This window comes from Poecile atricapillus, chromosome Z, assembly GCF_030490865.1.
Source record: "Poecile atricapillus isolate bPoeAtr1 chromosome Z, bPoeAtr1.hap1, whole genome shotgun sequence".
Classification (NCBI taxonomy): domain Eukaryota; kingdom Metazoa; phylum Chordata; class Aves; order Passeriformes; family Paridae; genus Poecile; species Poecile atricapillus.
In genome coordinates, this window is record NC_081289.1 from 119,564,326 (window position 1) to 119,583,027 (window position 18,702).

At 40.0% G+C, this 18,702-nt stretch overlaps 1 protein-coding gene across 2 annotated transcripts in view; it reads right to left on the reverse strand.

Annotated features, from left to right (window-relative positions):
- The window catches only part of KANK1 (KN motif and ankyrin repeat domains 1), a 127,438-nt gene that overhangs the window by 79,129 nt on the left and 29,607 nt on the right, over positions 1 to 18,702 (reverse strand). For both annotated transcript variants that reach the window (XM_058826048.1, XM_058826047.1), the window contains one exon: positions 16,057 to 16,189. The gene's annotated coding sequence lies outside the window, so the exon portion shown is untranslated. The remainder of the gene's footprint in view (positions 1 to 16,056; positions 16,190 to 18,702) is intronic.

Genomic DNA, 18,702 nt, shown 5'->3' on the forward strand with positions numbered 1-18,702 from the left:
ACATCTGATATAAACTGTGCATGTTGGCTGAAATAAAAACACCAGTTAAACTTACCTGCATACTGTCTCTTGGTAAGGCACCAAACTACACAATAAATAACACTATTCCTTGTAGCTTGTCTGTACTTTGCCACTGATATGTGATTCTTAGTATCTCAGGTTTTTTTAATCTTATCTCCTCCCTTACAGAAACACAAGCCAGCAGCCCTACTTTCCTTCAGAAAGCTATTTGATACAAGTGGACCAAAAGGATAAAAGGGCCCCATTTCCTCCACAACTTCTCCTTCAAAAAGTGAGGTCACTGTGCACTGGTGTGTGAATTGCTAGGAAAACCACCACCTCTGCTCCCTAGACCAGGCAGAGAGCAAAGCAGGCAGCAAGGCATCCCCTTGCAGCCAGCCAGCAGCAGTCTGTAACTCCAGAGTCCTGCACACACCTCAGCTCACCTCACTGGCTGTGGAAAGTAGTCTTTCCAGCCCCTCCACTCTGCCTAAATCTGGTGGCCCCCTGGGTGCCTTTCTACAGGCTAATCAGGCAGATGAACAGTCAGATCTGCCACCTCCTTTGCCTTGTGCCTACTCTTTAAGATGACAGTAAGGAGCCAACAGGAAATTTGTGCCCGACCTCCCTCCACTGTTCCCCCACAAAGGTCTGTTTGTCCTGCTTGCACTTCAGGGTGAAGGCAAGTCCATGCTTCCAAGGATTCTCCCTGGGCTGCAAACTGCAGAGGGATGAAGAAATAAAGTCCGTGGCTGCGCTGTATTGCTGCAGCCTCAGGAACCAGAGGACTGTCACATACAGCCATTATCTTACTTGCCTTCTCTCACAAATCTCCAGAGCAGTACCTGTGACAGTACCCACAGTGCTGTGACAAGCAGTTCCAGCTGTGTCCCCTTTGCATGGAGGACAGTGCAAAAGATCAGTCTACCCATCAGGCATAAACTGTCCCTATGGTAATTCTAACATTTTTGAATGTCAATTCTTATCTTCCAGGATTAATTGCCCAAAAAATGAAATGCGACAGATTAGTCTGCTCAGTGGTTGTGCCAGCACGTACTCACATTCAAAGGTGTGTCACCTGCTTTTTTATACCAGATTTTAGTTTAAAGAAGTTGTTCCACTTAAGAGGCAGTCAAAGAGCTTTTGTTACCTTGTTACCTTTTCAGTTTCTAATGAAAAGGGTATTTTTCATAATGAAACGGCACAATCATTTTGCACTGCCTTGTAACAGACAATAATGCCACCTCCATCTTATCTCACTTGTGGAGCCTGCATCAGAGAAGATTTTACAACAGAAATACACAGAGACAGGACAGTACTTTGCAGAGCTATTCAGGATAGCAAAACCCACCAGCTTTTGAGAAGGTCTGAATTTATGGCCTCTTGGTTTGTTCTAATTGCCTCACAGGACATAAACACAGCTAATGCCTTTTAAAATTAGCTTGCATGTAGTTGAAAATGTATTTTCCATAACTGAGAGCCACCTAATGGACACTGTCTGCTACATCTGCCCCAAGCACAATTCCAGGTCTTGAAATCATCTTATAGAGCATACATAGGATAGCACTCTGTTCCTACAGAGCTTTTACAGGGTTCAAGATTTTGGGAACGGTGACACCTCAAAATCTCCTGAATTCCACAAAAATGTACCATTCTGAAAAACAGACTCACACACATTAAGTGACATAAGCACACCAATAGTTTCCTCTGAAGAAGCAGATTTTCTTCCTAAATATGCGTGTTTTTACATGCAGTGTGTTAGAGCCAAGAACAAAATCTCTTGCTTCCCGAAACAGGAGGGAAAACAATCAGAATATAGATATATTCATGGCTATCAGTATCTCAGAGATGCCTGAAAAGCCTGTGCAGGTATTCTAACTTTTCCTGATCACACAGGAGGAAAGAAGATCACAGGTGCCTATGATTATCCGTAATCTGATGAATAACAGATTGTTATGTTACAGTAAATGAACAAGAGAATGTACCCGTGATCTTTGATGTGCCTGAAGGTAATTTCTCTAAGACATTATTTTTATGGACTGAAGCATTAACAGCAACTATCTCCTGAAATAAAACTGAGTAATTTTACATTTCACTCTTCATTGCTTAAGAATCAAATGGACTTTTGCAATTCCACACTTAAACCCGGCTCTCGATATTTCCCTGAATTCCTCTGTGTGAGGAAAAAAAACTAACAGTGAACATCAAAACAGAAAACAATTAAGGTAAATTAGCACTGTCATGATGTTCTGTCTTGTTCATTACCCAGGCTCTCCCTTCAAATCTTACTCAATTGATTCATTTCACTAACATGGTAAAGAAATCTCTCTTTTGTCAGGTTAGTTTTCTGAGCAGCATGCTGATTAGAATTGCTTACTTTCCAAACTGTGCATTTGTCTTGCTCTCCCTGTCTTCCAGGGCAGAACTGTCCTACCTTGACTCAAATTAGGAAACCTCTCCAGCCAAAGGACAGTCTGCAGAATTCACATACATCACTTCTTTTTACATTTTCCATAAAGGAAAATATTTTCCTAGTATTCCTGTCTTCCTGTGACATCTGTCCAGCCCAATCTGTGCCTCCCAAAACCACAGGACAGTACAAAAATGTACTTCCTGCACTCAATAAGAGTGATACCTACTCAGCCCAAAAATATTACTCTAAAACATATGCTAAATATTTGCAGGGGGAAGCAAGGCCACTCTGGTTTTTAAGTCCAGTGTTAAAGAAAAGTGTATGTTTTATAACCTCAGTAACTATAAGGTTGTCACTAGGGTAGGATGTACAACTGCTAGGTCTCACTGATAAGCTCAAGAACACACACAGCCTTGCAAAAACCATGATCACTTGTGATATGACCAGCAGGCATCTGCTGAGGGACTGCCACCTCAGGTCACTCATCCCCCTACTCACCAAAAACACACAGCCAAGGCTGTTCTCCAAGGTCAGTGCTGCCCTGTCTCTGCAGCACACAGGGCTGAGGAAGCTCAGTAAACCTCAGCATGATAATGAGAGGGACACCTCCACACATTAACAGTTTCGGAAAAAAAAATCTACTAAATGCTAGAAGATTGCTTCAAGTCTGCATCTCTACCTTTCCTGCGTGTGTTCTGTGGTACTAAGAGGTAGAGAACATCAATACAGCTCTTTAAGTGACAGTTCCCTTGACTTATTTAATCCAGTTTATGCCACTGCTTCTCAACGGGAACACTGGCAAAATAACATTCTGCAGCAATATTAATGATAAAATACACTTACTGAATCAGAATTCTCCTATAAAGCACTCACTGGAGAAAACACAAGTAAGACAGATTATAGAATATACAGGGAAAACAGAAGAAAAAAATTACAGAACACAAAAACTTTCTTTTACTTTCCCTTTTTTCTCGTGATGAGGGAGAGCCCACATGCAGCAAAACAACAAATAAAATCTTCTCCAAAGTTCTTGTGCTCTTACTGGAGCTTGTTTTGCTTTTCCAGTAATCATTTTCCATTCCTCTAGTGCCACCATAGTATTTATTGAGGTTTACAAACAAAAACAGCTGTAGGCTCTAGAGATTAACTGAATATTAACACATTTCAAACTATAAATTAGTTTTAACCACATCATTACTAAACAGAAATTCTCACAACTTACATTTGGAATTTATAGTGACAATCTGAACAGCTTTCATAATTTTAAACACCTTTTTTCTTTTCCTTTTTTTTTTTTTCCTATTCTTCCCTGACCTGATAAGAGACAGTTGTTCCTGTTTGAGGAGGAATCTTGGTGATTGCTAAAAATTCATACAAAGGACACCATCACCTCTGTTTTGATATGCTTTACTTTTTCTTAAAAAACCCAAAAACTTACAATGTACTCCATCTACCTGAGAAGAATATCAATCTATTTCCCCAGGTTTGTCTGAAAATTGTTCTACCAAGTAAATGTCAGGGAAAAACCCCATTAAATGAATCTTTATCAGAAATTAGGAGGAAGGCTAGAAGTCACTTCTGAGACACAAAATGATTTTGTGTCTGGGAACTTTACCTCTGGGAACTACTTCTGACTTTGTTTTTTCAACATTTTTCAGCATTAAAAAAAATAGTAGAGTGGGAGATAAGCAAGTAATAGGAAAGATGTGTGCTAAGGTGTTTACAAACAATTCTGTGGGTGAGTGTCTTCAGAAGGAATGGGTAGTAATATCTTTGAAATGTCTCTACCAGCCTGTACCAAGCTGCAAGTTTGTTACAGAACCCAGAAAATCTGGCTCCTGAACCTCAGAGTAACAGACTAATGGGTCCACACAAACTGTATTCCACGACCCAGACAATCTGAACTTCTGAACCTTGGGGTAAAATGTCAGGTTCAAGGGGGCATATGGGGTATGGTGTTTGGGAAGGCTGTACCTTCCCAGTACATCAGGCAATGTAGAAACGAAGAGGGAAACGTGAGGCCAGGATTTTAGGATGAAAGAAGGCTGCGCCCTCCAAAACCCTGAGAGACAAACCCCATGGGAGTATGCCCCTTTGGACTCTCTCCCTTTATTCAAATAAAGCTGCAGACTCCTTCATGGGCACTGCCTTTTTCACAGTGATTTTCTGCACACATGAAATAAGTCTTGGATCTAAATAAAGGTTAAATCTGTTAATCTGGATTAAGAATATGAAGAATATTAACTTTCAGATCCTCTTTCTTCTTGTCCTCCTTACAGACTAACTCTGAGATATTTTGTCTTCAGTCTTCTATTTCAAGTAATGAAAATATTCTCAAGTTTCCCAGAAGACTGGTTTTCCACTATGATCCATACACCATTACAAGCTTTACACTGCATCAAAAGATTTCACAAGGGGAACTGTATTTGGGCTTGTGGTCCTCTCTTAAGTCCTATTATCTCCTGCACATCCTTTTATCCCCTTCTTCCAGACCCTCATATTATCCCATTATGTGCTCCTGACTGTGTTATTAATTTCTTTTTTAAGAAGGGCAAACATATTTGGGGACCAAGGTTCAGAGTAGAGTTCTCTGGGTGACAACTGCTGTGGTCAGGTCATATCTGACTTAAGTGAATCATGGGTCCATCACTCTCAGTCTTTTCAGAAGTGCCCTACCCAAGAACAGAAGATTCTGTAGTACTGTGTTAGGCAACTCTTAATCATCTACACCAGAGGAAGCATGAAAGTCATTTAAAGCTCTTTACAGCTGAAATAATTGCTTTCAAAATCTGGGATTAGAGCTTTTGTTGCTCAATGCATTAACAATCTTGAAATTAAAAAAAAAACAACAAAACAATTGCCCATCTCTAAAGCACATGCAGAAATATATACATAATTTACATTAAAAAAAACACCTTAAAGGCAGGTTAGCACCACTAGTGCTGAGCTAGCATGAGCTAAAGTAAATGACTCCTCTTCTGAGGAGCAAACCCAACACAGAAGAGGTGGTCATGGCTGCAGAGTGAATCATTTTCTCTCAACTTCTTCAGACCAGTTCATTGCCAGTGTATAGCCCTAAGTTCTCCTGTGTTTATAAGGCACCTTTGCCTTCAAAATTCCTTGAACTTCTGAGGTTTTTTTTTTGTTAGGTGTCTAAAAGAAAACCTATTTACAATACAGTTTGAACAATTACTCATTGACCACTGATAGACCACAAATTGCTTCAGATACCTAGCAAAGGACACAATACCCTAGTAGCCCCCTTCTTTTTAACATAAAGAAAAATTGCTTTGTGTTGTACAACAGGAGATTTCCATTTTAAATACATTACTGATTCTTACTTCTATGTATTTTCAATTAAGAGAAGCCCAGCTAACAGTTCTCAACAAAGGCAGACTTGTGCATTTAAACCTGTGATTACCTGCTTGGTCTGCTCTCAGTCACAACTAAAAGGAATGTTACAAGTAAAACGCACAGCCAAAAGTAATAAATACAGACACATAAAATAATGAGATGAATACTTCTGCTGTAAAGTTGCATTAACCAAGCCAAGCTCCTCCCTGAATTGAAATGCCATCAATTACTGACTTTGAAAAGCAGTCACCCAGATTCTCCATATCTCTTTAAAACACTGTGAATCTTTCTGAAATGTCTTGATTTATTATTATTATTATAAAAGCAGAGGGAGCTAGAATTTGAAGGAAAATGAAGGGAGCCATTAACCTGAAGTGGAATGACATAGAGACAAGTTTAGGGCAGTAGCATTTCCGACAAATGAGGGGTAACCTCACAAAAAATACCTTCCTCTTTCCTACAGTTTCTTATTTGGCCAGAATAAACCACAATCCATCCTTCACTGAGGACAGACTTAAAATAAGATCTCTTGCTACTCTGTTGAATTTGGCACAGAAACTCTTTTACCCTTTGGGAATCATGGATACATTCCAGCAATGGAATGGAAAACATATTTTTCACCAACCCTTTTTAAGGTATGCTGAAGTTTAAAAATTGGTTCAGAAAAATCAACAATGCAACATTACTTATCAGGTTTACTTATCAGAGAATTAACTTCAAGGCTTTTGATGAATATTTCAACATGGTAACTATTAGTCTTTAAAAAACCCAAGGACAAATTTTCCTTTCATGCCCCTGGGACTGCCAACTACATTCAGCTAAAATAACTCCTGAGTGCCTGTGCCCAGATCCGTCTTGCATGTTGATGACATTGTTAGCATCTGAAATGTCATTCTGATCTTTGGGAAGCAACAGTGTGCATTCTTTACCTTGCACCCTTTATCATGGAAGAAAATTCATAGTTGCTGTTGCACCTCTACTGAGGCTGCTGTGGAAGCAAGGCAACGGAAGACACCAAAATATTCAAGGTAAAGAACACAGGAAAAGCTGGAATAAAACCTGAAATGACTTGTGACTTCACTCCAAAGTAAACCACAGGATCCTTAAAGTTGTATGTTCTTCAAAACTGTTGGAGGGGAAATTCCTTGGGTATAAGACATTAAGCCTGGTCATTCATAGTGTACCTTTAAAACTGAATTCTTCAGCCTATTCTGTATCTTGAAACGTACCAGCACTGCCTTTGCTATAGGCACCCTACAAAAATCTCTCAGGAATGCAATTTTTCTAGCACAAAATAAATAAAACAACAGAAACAAAACTGCATTTATATAGACTATCCCAGGTTAAACCAGAACAAGGAAGGGTGAGGAACCATGAAGAACTGAGGATCAGACTGGATCCAAATCTTATTCATTCCATTTTCTATTTCATAGCAAATTTCAACACTAAAAAAACAGATCATGTTTCAGATACTTAAAGCTTGCAGTGAGGCAACACATAGCTGCTCATTCAATTATTTTGTAATTAGCCAGAGGTGCAATCATTTTCCCACACAACATAACTCAGTTTTTCCCTACCTAGCAATTATTCTGCCATATCTAACAACGTCTTATTCATACTACATCCATCTTAGATGTGTTTGCTTTGATATATACTGGGAAAATCCGTGCTGGCATCCCCTAGCGTCTCATTAAGAGCAGCAAAAAGGGAGAAGGAAAAGGGAAGCAGGAGGAAAACACAAGATCAACCTGTGGCTCTGTGTTCTGTACACATAGTGACCTGCATTGACCACCGCATTGCATGGAAACTGTATGAACATTATCAGACAAAATGGTTGTTGGGAGAAGAAGGGTTAAAAGGTGCTCTGCATTTTGCAAAGAGGGTTTCATCAAGTTCACTGTGGAAAGATCTATTAACAGTCTTACAGGAGGACAAAACATGATTAGTTATCGGGGTAACAGACATTAGGCAAGGACACAGCTCTACTTAAAGCATGTTTTGCAGAGAATTCATTACTTTCACAGCTGAAAGTTCTTGGCAAATTCATTTATGAACAAGTTTCTGCCAGTTTGGAGCCTCTCAGAGCAGATAACTGCACTGTTGACACAGTAATTTAACAGAATCAGGGGGTAATTCACTGTACTCCCCATCTCTTTCAAATTAGTGGAGGACAATATAGTGTAACAACAAAAAGGAGAAAAGAGATTTTGTGAACAATGATATCTCTGTGATTCACTGAACAAATGTGTCCTACAGCCTGGCTGGCTGAGGTAATGGAAGCGCAAGGCACCTGTGCTAGAACCAACACAGGTTTCATACTACTAATCAAACCTGGAAGAGCCATCTGAAGTTTGTCCCACCCAAATAAGCTTAACGCACTTTTTTTTTTTAATATCAAGAGAGGGGAAATACATTTTCTTTCCCTTAGAGTAGGGCATACTGCAACTTTTGTCAGAGACAAAGCACTTGGTGTTACTCCCGGACGAGGATGGATGCAGCAACATGTCTTTTACTCTCCTGCCCCATGCTTTTACAAAGCAAATATTTTACAGTGCCTTTCAAAAATAATGTAAGGATTTCCCCCCACATTAATTCCTATGCTGGAAAGAAAAAAAAAATTAACATCCTCTTTCGATGCATTTGAAAAGGAATGGGAAATACCACCTTAAAAGTAACAGAAAATTTTCAGATAACTTTTCCTCACAGGTGACCTGCCTCACTTTTCCCCTACCACTTTTTCATTTATACTGACTGCTAGGAAAAGTCTCTGGTTTCCCTTAGAAACTAAGCTTTTTATATTTTATTTACTTGTTTTTAAATCAGCTACTTTCCAGTCCTCCCACATCATGCCATTCTTGCAACATCTGTAGCTGTCCCTGTACTTTGAGCATGGCCTGCAGAGATCACTCACGTGAAGCTAGTCTCTTTACCCCCTCATCCATCCCACCTTCCTCCACAATGCCCCTCCCAAAGGGCAAGAATTTTGAATGTTAGCAAGCAACACTCAGGTCACTTGCACAGTATAATTCTAATCTAAGTAACTTTCCAAAAGTCACTCAATCTTTCTGGACCAAGGCATATTTTGTTAAGTTTGTTACGAATAAACATCAAATTGCATTAAAGGTCTTTTTTGTTTGTCAGACTACTTCACGTAGTCCACTACTTCTGATTGACTTCCAGGGGTGTAAATGAAGAGGTCTGAATAACACCATCCATGCACTGCCTGAAGAGAGCATGCAGACGTGGAGGAGAATCCAACCCCATTGTACTCTGGAGTATTTCCTTATCTTAGAGCTCTTCATTGCAGTAGCTTCTAACAATGCCAGTGAAAGATGCTCTTTTAAACAAACAACACGAACAAAGTATTTTCAAAATTGTATTTCACTACCAAAGTATACTTGTTTCCAGAAGAAATTACACACACAATCATACTCCCAAACTGTCTGAACAAAACCGTAGTAACATGGCTGAAGCCTGCCCTTCTCTAAAAAAATTACAGCTGCACAGTTGCTCCAAAACCAAAATCACAGGCAAGAAAATGTCCACGGTTTGTATTTTCTGTAGGATCAGACCAAAGGTATCCTCTTCAATCAGCAGAAAAATTTTAGATTACTGTGTAACATCTGAATTGTGTAAGTATTTAAACTATACCAAAATTTGCTGCTTTGACTTATCAAGTGAATTACCACAGATCCATCAGATGACCTATGGAAAAAATCTCCTGTGCCTCTTCCACGACAGCTTTCTATGCATGCCACAAAATTAATGATGTTGAATATCAAAATAACCTTCTTCAAGAGCTGAAGCTTTCATTTAAATATTCACAGCCTTAAGACTGCTTTAAGATAAATGATTTTATATTAACAGTAAAGGAGTCAGATTTACAAAGTCAGTAAGAATTCATAAGTTTTGCATTTTAATCACTCATAGCCACTGCACTTGATTTACTCCCCAATTTCTATCAGAAAATAAAAAAGTTTTGAAGAATGCATCATTCTTGATGTAAATCTCCAGCAAGCCTCTGTCAGTCATGTTAGTCCTTTCACCCATGTGTTTTCCTGCCTTCTGATTGCAACAACATAACCTGTTTAATTACTTCATTACTTAATGACTTCTAACCTTAAAAGACTGCAAATATATGAAAAGTTCAATTAATGTACACCAATTCCTCATGGAATAAAAGAAACCTTTACAAACATCAGTATAATTTGTGGATTCCCTACCCTGACACCTTTACAAAGACAAAAATCTGCAGAGGCCTGGAATGCTTCTACCAAAGGAAGCATTTTCTATCTACAAAGAAAAGAAGGAAATAAAATTTCATTATTCTAATACAGTATTTCCTTGGCACAAATTGTACATTCCCTTAGCTGTATTACAATAACAACCTCTGGCAAGCTACTATTCCAAAAATTATAGCTTAAAAAGAAGTTTCAGTGCTGGACATCTGTTGGGAAGACTAAGCCCCTTGTAATTTTGCTGGCAAATTATTTTTTTTTACTTACATAATTATTAATTTTAGTTTTCAGCAGTTCATTGTACCTTCATACAACTACAGGGAAAGAACTGTTTAGTTTACAGCACAGTTTTATATGCAAATTATATTCAGTAGAGTCTCTACTCATCATAAGTGTCAACACGAAAAAAGGCATGACAGATTTAAGGCCTGAGATTTTTTCATAAACTTTGAAGGAACACTGAAATTACAAAGCACACTGAACTCACTGTAAAGCATTTTCTCTAAGCCTGTGCCAAATGAAGTGTATTAAAGCATTTTTTCTTCTAAATGTACTGTGACTTTATGCATTTTCTATTTCTAAATATTTGAGATAATTAGGAAAGTCCTGTCTTCAGCATGGAGTCAAACTTACTATTTGCTTAAGTCCCCTGAACTTAAGTTTGTTTCTACTCTGTGAAAACATTTCCATTACATTTATTAACACTGGAGACAAAGCAAGTTTTCAACCCCATACAAATCAAAATTCAAAAAACTCGGAATTCAAACTGAAGAGATATTTTATTGCCAATAGGAGGAGAAAAAGTCTTAACAAATCAGCCAGTTGTTGCACTAACAACATCAAATAAAGAAATTGTAGAGCTTATTCTACCCTTTATCAATAATGCATGGCTGCGCACAGACAATTTATAGCTGTTTTCCATCACTAGGTATTGTGGAGTACTAAATTCAGTTGACAAAATTCAAGGACAGTCCACCCACACAGCTAATGTGAGCCAGCCAGGCCACTTTGAATAAACATTTTAAAGGCATGAAGTGAGTTTTATTAGCATGCTGAGACACAGCTCCTAGTGGACAAAGCATCTCCTTTGAAAAAGTAGAAGTACATTTAGCAGAATGAAAGATGAGTTACCGTTGTGCCTTACATGCAGAGAAACAGCAAGAAGGGAAATAAAAAACCATAAGTAACAACTCAAAACCCTGAACTTGTTAAGATTAAAACATGAAACAAGAGAATTTACTTTCTATACTAAAAACTGATTGTCATTCTCAGAACATCCTGACAGTTGCTGAATTGGTGTCAGATTCTGACGCCAAAAGAACTAAAACCCAAAGATGCTTTGGCGGGATTTTTTTTTTTTTTTTTTTTTTACATTTAGGTTGTTCCAAAGATTAATAGACTTATTTTTTTTTAATTCTTCACAAGTCATATAAATCAGAAAAGCACACAAGCCTTTCACCAATATTAATAACTAGTTACTGTATTGAAATAGCTCAGCAGCATTTATTGTGCCAGTAAAAAAGTGAGGGGTGGGGTCCCTTCCACAGACCAAGTTCACTAAAATATGGTATGGCACAAGTTAGTTGCTCTGGGTCAGTAGCACTACTTCCAACCACAGTGCTCCCAGCACCTGAAAAGCACCAGGGAGCCTGGAGCACATGTGCCGAGCACCAGCACCACAGGCTGCAGACACACGATCTGCACGTCCAACAGTTCCACCTGGACTCCAGCAGTCACCAATACGCAGGTGGGACGTCCACCTGGGCCCTCCTCAGCTTGGCTTCAGATATGGAGTCAGGTGCAACCAGCCACAAGATGGATGTCAGCACCACCAGGAGGTGGGTTTGGGTCACACTGCAGGCTTCTCCTGCTGCAGGCGTCAGGCTGCACAGCTGGCTTCCCTCTAGAAACTGGCAAGCATGAGGTGACATTGTGACAACCTTCTCATACCCAGAGCACCACTCCAGGTGGGACCCTCCAGGTGTCTCTGGCAACTGACATAACAAGATGGCACAGAAAAAATCCTGCTGTACAATGTGGGAAGGTGGAAGCTGTAACTCAGCATGGTTGGGCAGCTTGATAGCCTTGTGGCATATTTAAGCACAACCACAAATTAGGGGAGGAAAGATGAAAGAACCAGAGCTTAAGCCACAACTGTTTTAAGTTAGTCAAGTGGAAATGCCTGGTCAAATAAAAAAAGTAACTGTATTCAATTGTGCAGGTGTTGAGAGAAGAAAATCAATCTTTCCAGTGGTTCAGATTTGAGCAAAGCTTAACTGCACTGACAATACACATATTTTCTCAAAAATCAGATCTCCCTTGCACATGAAACTATATCAGGGCCCTCTGAAGCCAACTAATTAGTGTGGAAAACTCCAATTTAACTGCTCCAGCAAGCACAGACAACTCAGTAAGGCCAGATTTCAAGATAAACAGGAGTGTAAAACAACTACAGCTTAAGGATCACCTAAGCAAGATGATCGTTGAGCATCTGTATTTCAACCAGTCTGTATTTTAAATATGTCAGAAGTGCAAGACTTTCTTCATGAAGTTGGTTATTTGAGTTTTTTCCCTCTTAAATAGGCTGAGTTTCTGCTGTAGAAAGTGAAAATGCTGTTTTGAGTCTGTCGATATTGCAGTAAACCCTTTCTTTTTACTAAAATCGAAGCTGAATCAAGGCTACAGGACACAGGTTTGAGAAACCCCAGGCAAACCCTATGAAGCAATCATGGTTTTATAAATGGAAATTATTTTAATAAGTCTGTTGCTCATTTCACATTGCCAAAGTCTGTGATCCAATTAGAAGTGCAGTGCTTCAATAATCTGCATAGAGATCACATTCAATGAAGTTCAGACAAAATGCTCTTGGGCTCTCTCCATGGAGTGTATCACACCAGTATCAAGCTGGCCTTTTAACAGAGGAAAAAAGCACTAAGGTGTTCACATTAGTATTTCAAGATATCAGCAACCGTACAAATGCAAACTGCCTTGAGCACAATGAAATGTTGTGTTACGTGCCATCAAACCACACCCAGTTTTCAAATACTGTGTTTTGCAGAGAGAAATTAAGCCCACTTCTCCCAAGACTTGCTAAATTAGTAACCCTACCTTGTGTACTGAGATTTAATTGGGAGCACATCCCTATGCTGATGGCTCTTGCCAGTAATGCCTGCACTCTCCTGCCCTCTGTAATTGCCCAGCACTAGTACCCAACAGGACAGCTCACCACACCACTCTTTGTAGGGATATATATAAAAAGGCATATATAAATGTACGTCTGCCTGTAACTTGGAGGGTACTTACATACTGAGCACCTGAAAAGGATCCTTCATCCTTCTCCTCTCCATATCCACAGCCTCGCGACAACAGCTGACACTGCCCACTTCTCAGTGACTGTACCTGGTGCTCCTGTGCTTTCTGAGGCAGCCAGCCATCATCCCTATTGTCAGCTCCCTGAGAGCAGACACAAGCTTGCTCTGGATTTTCCAGCCTTTCTGCAGTCATACTCTTCCTCTCTCTCTCCGCATGTCTTTCCTTACAGCACCCTCTCCTCACCTCCCACCCTGTGGCTCGCAGGGCCACCCACTGCACCCGCTGGACACACAGGCTGTGACTGCTCTACATTACTGGCACCTGCTGCAGCACATTGGCAGGTCTGGGGATCTGCAAAGGCAACCTGAGAACCCCTCTGGGCATATATGCACACATTTCTCTCACTTAGAAACCCATGCCTGGCATGTCTACAGCCAGGACATGGCTGCAGCACACAGCCACACAGGAACTGCAACCAGCCTAGCCATAGCAACAGTAAGTTTCCTTATTTTGCCTGTTCCAAGCAGTTTTCAGTCTGCAACAAAACACTTCTGTGCCACCAGAAAAGATAAAAAGATACAAATGCTTTTCCTGGTGAAAAGAATCTCCAGAAGAGAAAGAGCCCAGGTGAAGGACACCCAGGTGAAGGACAGCATCCTGCAAGGAGGAACAGACACTGCTCTATGAGCAAGAGCCCAGGGCCAATCCAAAATGTGCTGGTCTGAGGCCTGCAGAGGAAGTGGACACAGGCTTCCCAATCATTATCTACTGCAGAACTCTCTGCCCCTTTTCTGAACTGCTTTTACACAACAGAGCTAGAGGGAGTCAGTGGAGTTTGAGTGTTTCCAGCTACACACACACCTCCTACCCACCTAAATGGACTAATGAAAAATGGCAGGAGATCTGCTTTTCCACATTTACTGAGTTTCAAAATTTGAGGAAAACCAGCTGATGTCTCCATGTCTTTAGAATCACTACATTCAGGAGCCCTTTATCTGCCTTATAAGCTGGCAGCAATTCAAATCCACATCTGTAAGCACCAGATTTACTCCACACTCAAAAGCCAAACAAGCTGTCTGCACGGCTTGTTCGTGCTCTGATTAATGCTGCAAAACAGCACAAGAAAAGCAATTAGCCATCCTAGGTAATCACAATTGTCAAGAGAGTAAATCCTTCCTCTTCAAAAGAGGAGTTCAATTTTAGGTGTGTCTTACTTCTCATCCAACTCTGCAACACGTTGCAGTGCATGTAATAAGGTGGGCAGGCAGTGACAGACACACTTAAGTGTAAATAAAAACAGGATTCACCTTCTACTTCAAACAGTGGCTGTCAAACCTGAGGCAATTCAGGAGTCAACAGCAAACAGCCTTTACACAGCCTTTACTTATCTGGGTTTCCTTTTTCAGAGATTTCGTTCAGGCCCATCACTTTAGTGCTGCTCTTAAACTGACCTTTGCACAGAAAAGAGAAAAATAAATCTATATAGCCCTGTCCTGCTGGGGCACCTACACTGGTCACTGTAACACCTCTGCAGCAGTAAGAGACCAGGCTGCTCAAAGGGCACAGCACAAACATGGTGCAGGCTGACTCTCTGTTAGACTGGTCTGTGGCTGAGAAAATGCAGCAGCACTACAGTGCAGCTGACAATGCAGCCATGAATCCAAAAGAATTTGAAAGCATAGGTAAAATGAAAATGTAGAAAACATTGGTAATTAATGAAAGATCCCAGCAGCAGCTCTAGTCAAAGCAGAACAGTCACTTTCCTAGCTACAGTCATGTTAAGCTTCATAGCCTTATTTTTCCTGATGGAGAACTGATCTCAGCATGGCATTCTACAGGGACTGAAGACCACTGCTGCTACTAAATAATTCCAGTACATAGATAGAAGAACTAAGACATGTGAATGGAAAGATATACAAGCACTTAAGAGTCCAAAATTAGTGATTAAGGAGAAGAAAATGAATTGTTTCTTCATGAATGTTTCCTCGAACTGCATGGATTTTGTCTTACTAAAGTCAGTGTATTTGCTTATAACTAACAAACACTGATAGCTCAGTCCAATACAAGACTTTAGGTTCATGTAATTTTGTTCTGATTTTGACTAGGGTAGAGTTCATTTTCTTCACAATAGCTGATAAAAAGCTATGCTTTATATTTGTGCTAGTAACAAGATTGAGAACACATGGACATTTAAGTTACCACTGAATTAATGCATAGTGACAAGGCCTTTTTTGCCCTCATACCATTCCACCAGCAAGGAGGCTGGGGGTGCACAAGGAATTGGGAGGGAACACAGCCAAGACAGATGACCCCAGCTGACCAAAGGGATATTCCAGACCATATGGCATCATGCTTAGCATATGAAGAGGGAAGAAGGAAGAGGGAACATTTGGAGTGATGATGTTTGTCTTCCCAAGTCACCATTATGCATGTTGGGACCTGGCTTTCCTGAGATGGCTGAACACCGTCTGCTCATGGGACATGGTGAATTAATTCCTTGTTTTGCCTTGCTTCCATGCATGGCTTTTACTTTCCATATTAACCTGCCTTTGTCTCAGTGCACAAGTTTTTCACTTTTACTCTTCTGATTCTCTTCCTCATCCTATTGGTGAGCAATCAAGAGACTGTATTAGATTAAACCACAGTAGGTTGATTAGAGACCAAGAGGAGGGGTAGGACAGCTTGTGGAACCACATCTGTCTTCTTCCCTCTGCCCTGGCACAAGAAATAGTATCTTACCTTAAAAGACTGTAATCGAAGTGCCAGTCTCTAATTTCCTTTAGGCCTTTTTAAATATCTGAAAGAATGCAGCAGATTCAGCTAATTCAGTGCGTCAGCATTTGACACCACATTCAGCAACCTGAGAGCCATCCTACAAGAAGAGAAATTAAAAGCACCAATTAGACACTGCATATGTTGTGCAATATATCTTGTGCTTAAAACTGCTGATGCCTGGTAGAGTCAGGCTGCTGAACAATAAAGAAATTACCACAAAATTGAAAGGCTAAATTATTTTTTATTTCCAAGGAGAAATGCTCAAGCACATTTTGGCTACAGCACCGTGGGGAGAAAGCATGCATCTTGCAATAGCTGTGTCATCCTGCCTTCCCAATTTAAATCTTTGTTCAAACAACAGTCCATGTGAATGCACAGAAACAAAGCTCCAGGCATGTCAGGATACACCAGCCACACCAGCTACAGAAACATAGCAGTAAATGTTTGTAACCCAGATTAGTTTGAACTGGGAAATGCATCAGAAGCCCATGTGAGCTAAGAATTAGCACATTATAAGCTATGATCTTGATGTATGTGGAAGAGACATGGAAGTAGCATATGAAGTACAGGAAAAGGAGAAATATTTACAGATAGAGTTGGCTCATTTCCCTGGATAGGTTTTTCTCAGAATTCTCATCTTGCAAGCACTCGACCCATACGGAGTAAAGACACTCCAGCTGTAGCAGTGATCATGCCTATACCTATAGGCAGCTCTCTTCCTCTGCAGAAATTCAACAAAGATGTCCCCACCACCAAGGTTTAGATACTTGCTTTTCAGCTACAACCCATTTGGTGTGTTTAATGCCCCAAATGAGCAAACTTCCCCAAACTGGAGGCACATCCACACACACACAGGACAGGGTTCTTTGCACTGAGATATCCTGCCTCACAGCCACTCACAGGTACGGTCCAAGCCAGGTGTGCTCTGAGGCGGTGCTGATGTGTAACAGCTGCACAATACCACCACTCTGACATTTGACAGCTATGGCATGATGGGCAAGCAGAAAAACTTACCTATATCTAGCATGGTTACTCAAGAGAGTTTTAAAGATTATTTTCAGGTAAAAGACACTTCTTATCATCCAAGTTGTTAAGTACTTCCCTAAAGCACTGGTGCAAACATACAAAGTGACCTCTGTCCCAGTTTGTAAAACTATAGAGATGGGAGCCTAATGAAGTGCAAACAAAGCATACCAGGTAAAAATTAGAGTTTTTATTATAAATTAATAAAAAAACCTAGCACTGAAAGCATGTCACAGGCCAATGTGCATACACACACAAACACATTGTTCTAATCCTACACTGTTCACAAATCCTTAAAAAAGCCTCATAAGGGTTAATTATCTTCATAAACTAAACTAAAAAGTAGCATTTGAAGGGAAACTACATGGGACCCTGTCTTTGGGAGGAGTGGAGGGGGAAACTAATTTGGGCACCTACATTTGTTAAAAAATCAGAAATCCAAAAGCCCCAAGCTTAGATGAGCTTTAAATTAGTATTCAGTGTTCTTAAGTTACTCCAAGGAAATGGCAGTAAATTTCTTCCCCCCTCCTCTTTCTAACATTTTCTCAATACATTTACTTTTAGCTATGTAAAACATGAATGTTTTATACAGCATGTTACCTATTCATGATACCTTAAAAATGCCTTTCTTATAATGGGGGTATATACTAAACAGATTACAAACGTCTCCATTTACATAATAATGAAGACTGTAATTTCATAAGGAAACTTGAGATTATGGGAAACAAATCATATCCTTGGAGCTCTATATTCACAGATTATAGGAAGTACCACAGTCATTGCTTTTCTCTATAACTTCCTCCACTACACTTCTGTAGTGTACAGTAGTAAAGCAGTACAGTAGTAAAGTACAGCACCTTCCAGATGTGCAGTCAATAGTTATACACCCCAGGCCACTGGGGACAAGTGCAAGGACACAAAAATCTGACTTTCAAACCCGTGCTGCCACGTGTCCCTATATCAATGGAGTCAAGATCATTCAGGTGTTTCTCATGGATTATCTTTTTTCCATCAGATTTCACATTCTGCTCATTGTCCCATAGCTAGCATAAACTCCCTACCAGGTACTCTGTGAAGAGAGTTTATACCCACAGCTATTCCAAATCAGCCTGGAAACACTGTTCAACACCAAAGGGTACAACCAGAACAGGGCTTGAGCCCCAAGATGAACTAATAACACTGTTGGAGGAATTGCTCCGTTTTGTCAAAGATTACAAAAGTCAGAAGGCCTTTGGGAGCTAAGACTTACCACATATCTTACTGTTTTCCACACCAGAGGGAAAGAATGCTTCAGTTTCACTTTTTACCCCAAACAAATCACAGCATGCATGTGTACACAATCATCTGACACCTACACATGCAAGCAATCTAAAATGAAAACCAGTACACCGTATATCCATTTTTTCCCCTTAAGGGGAGAACAAACCACACCTAACAGGTATTAATAACACCAAACATTAGAAAACATTCTGTTACAATGGGTAATTAAAAAAAATACATGCAACACTAAGCAAAATTTTAATCTGTACAAAATGGATGTATGTATCTCACATAAAGTAATTGTTCTTCTAAACTGCCTCACAAAGG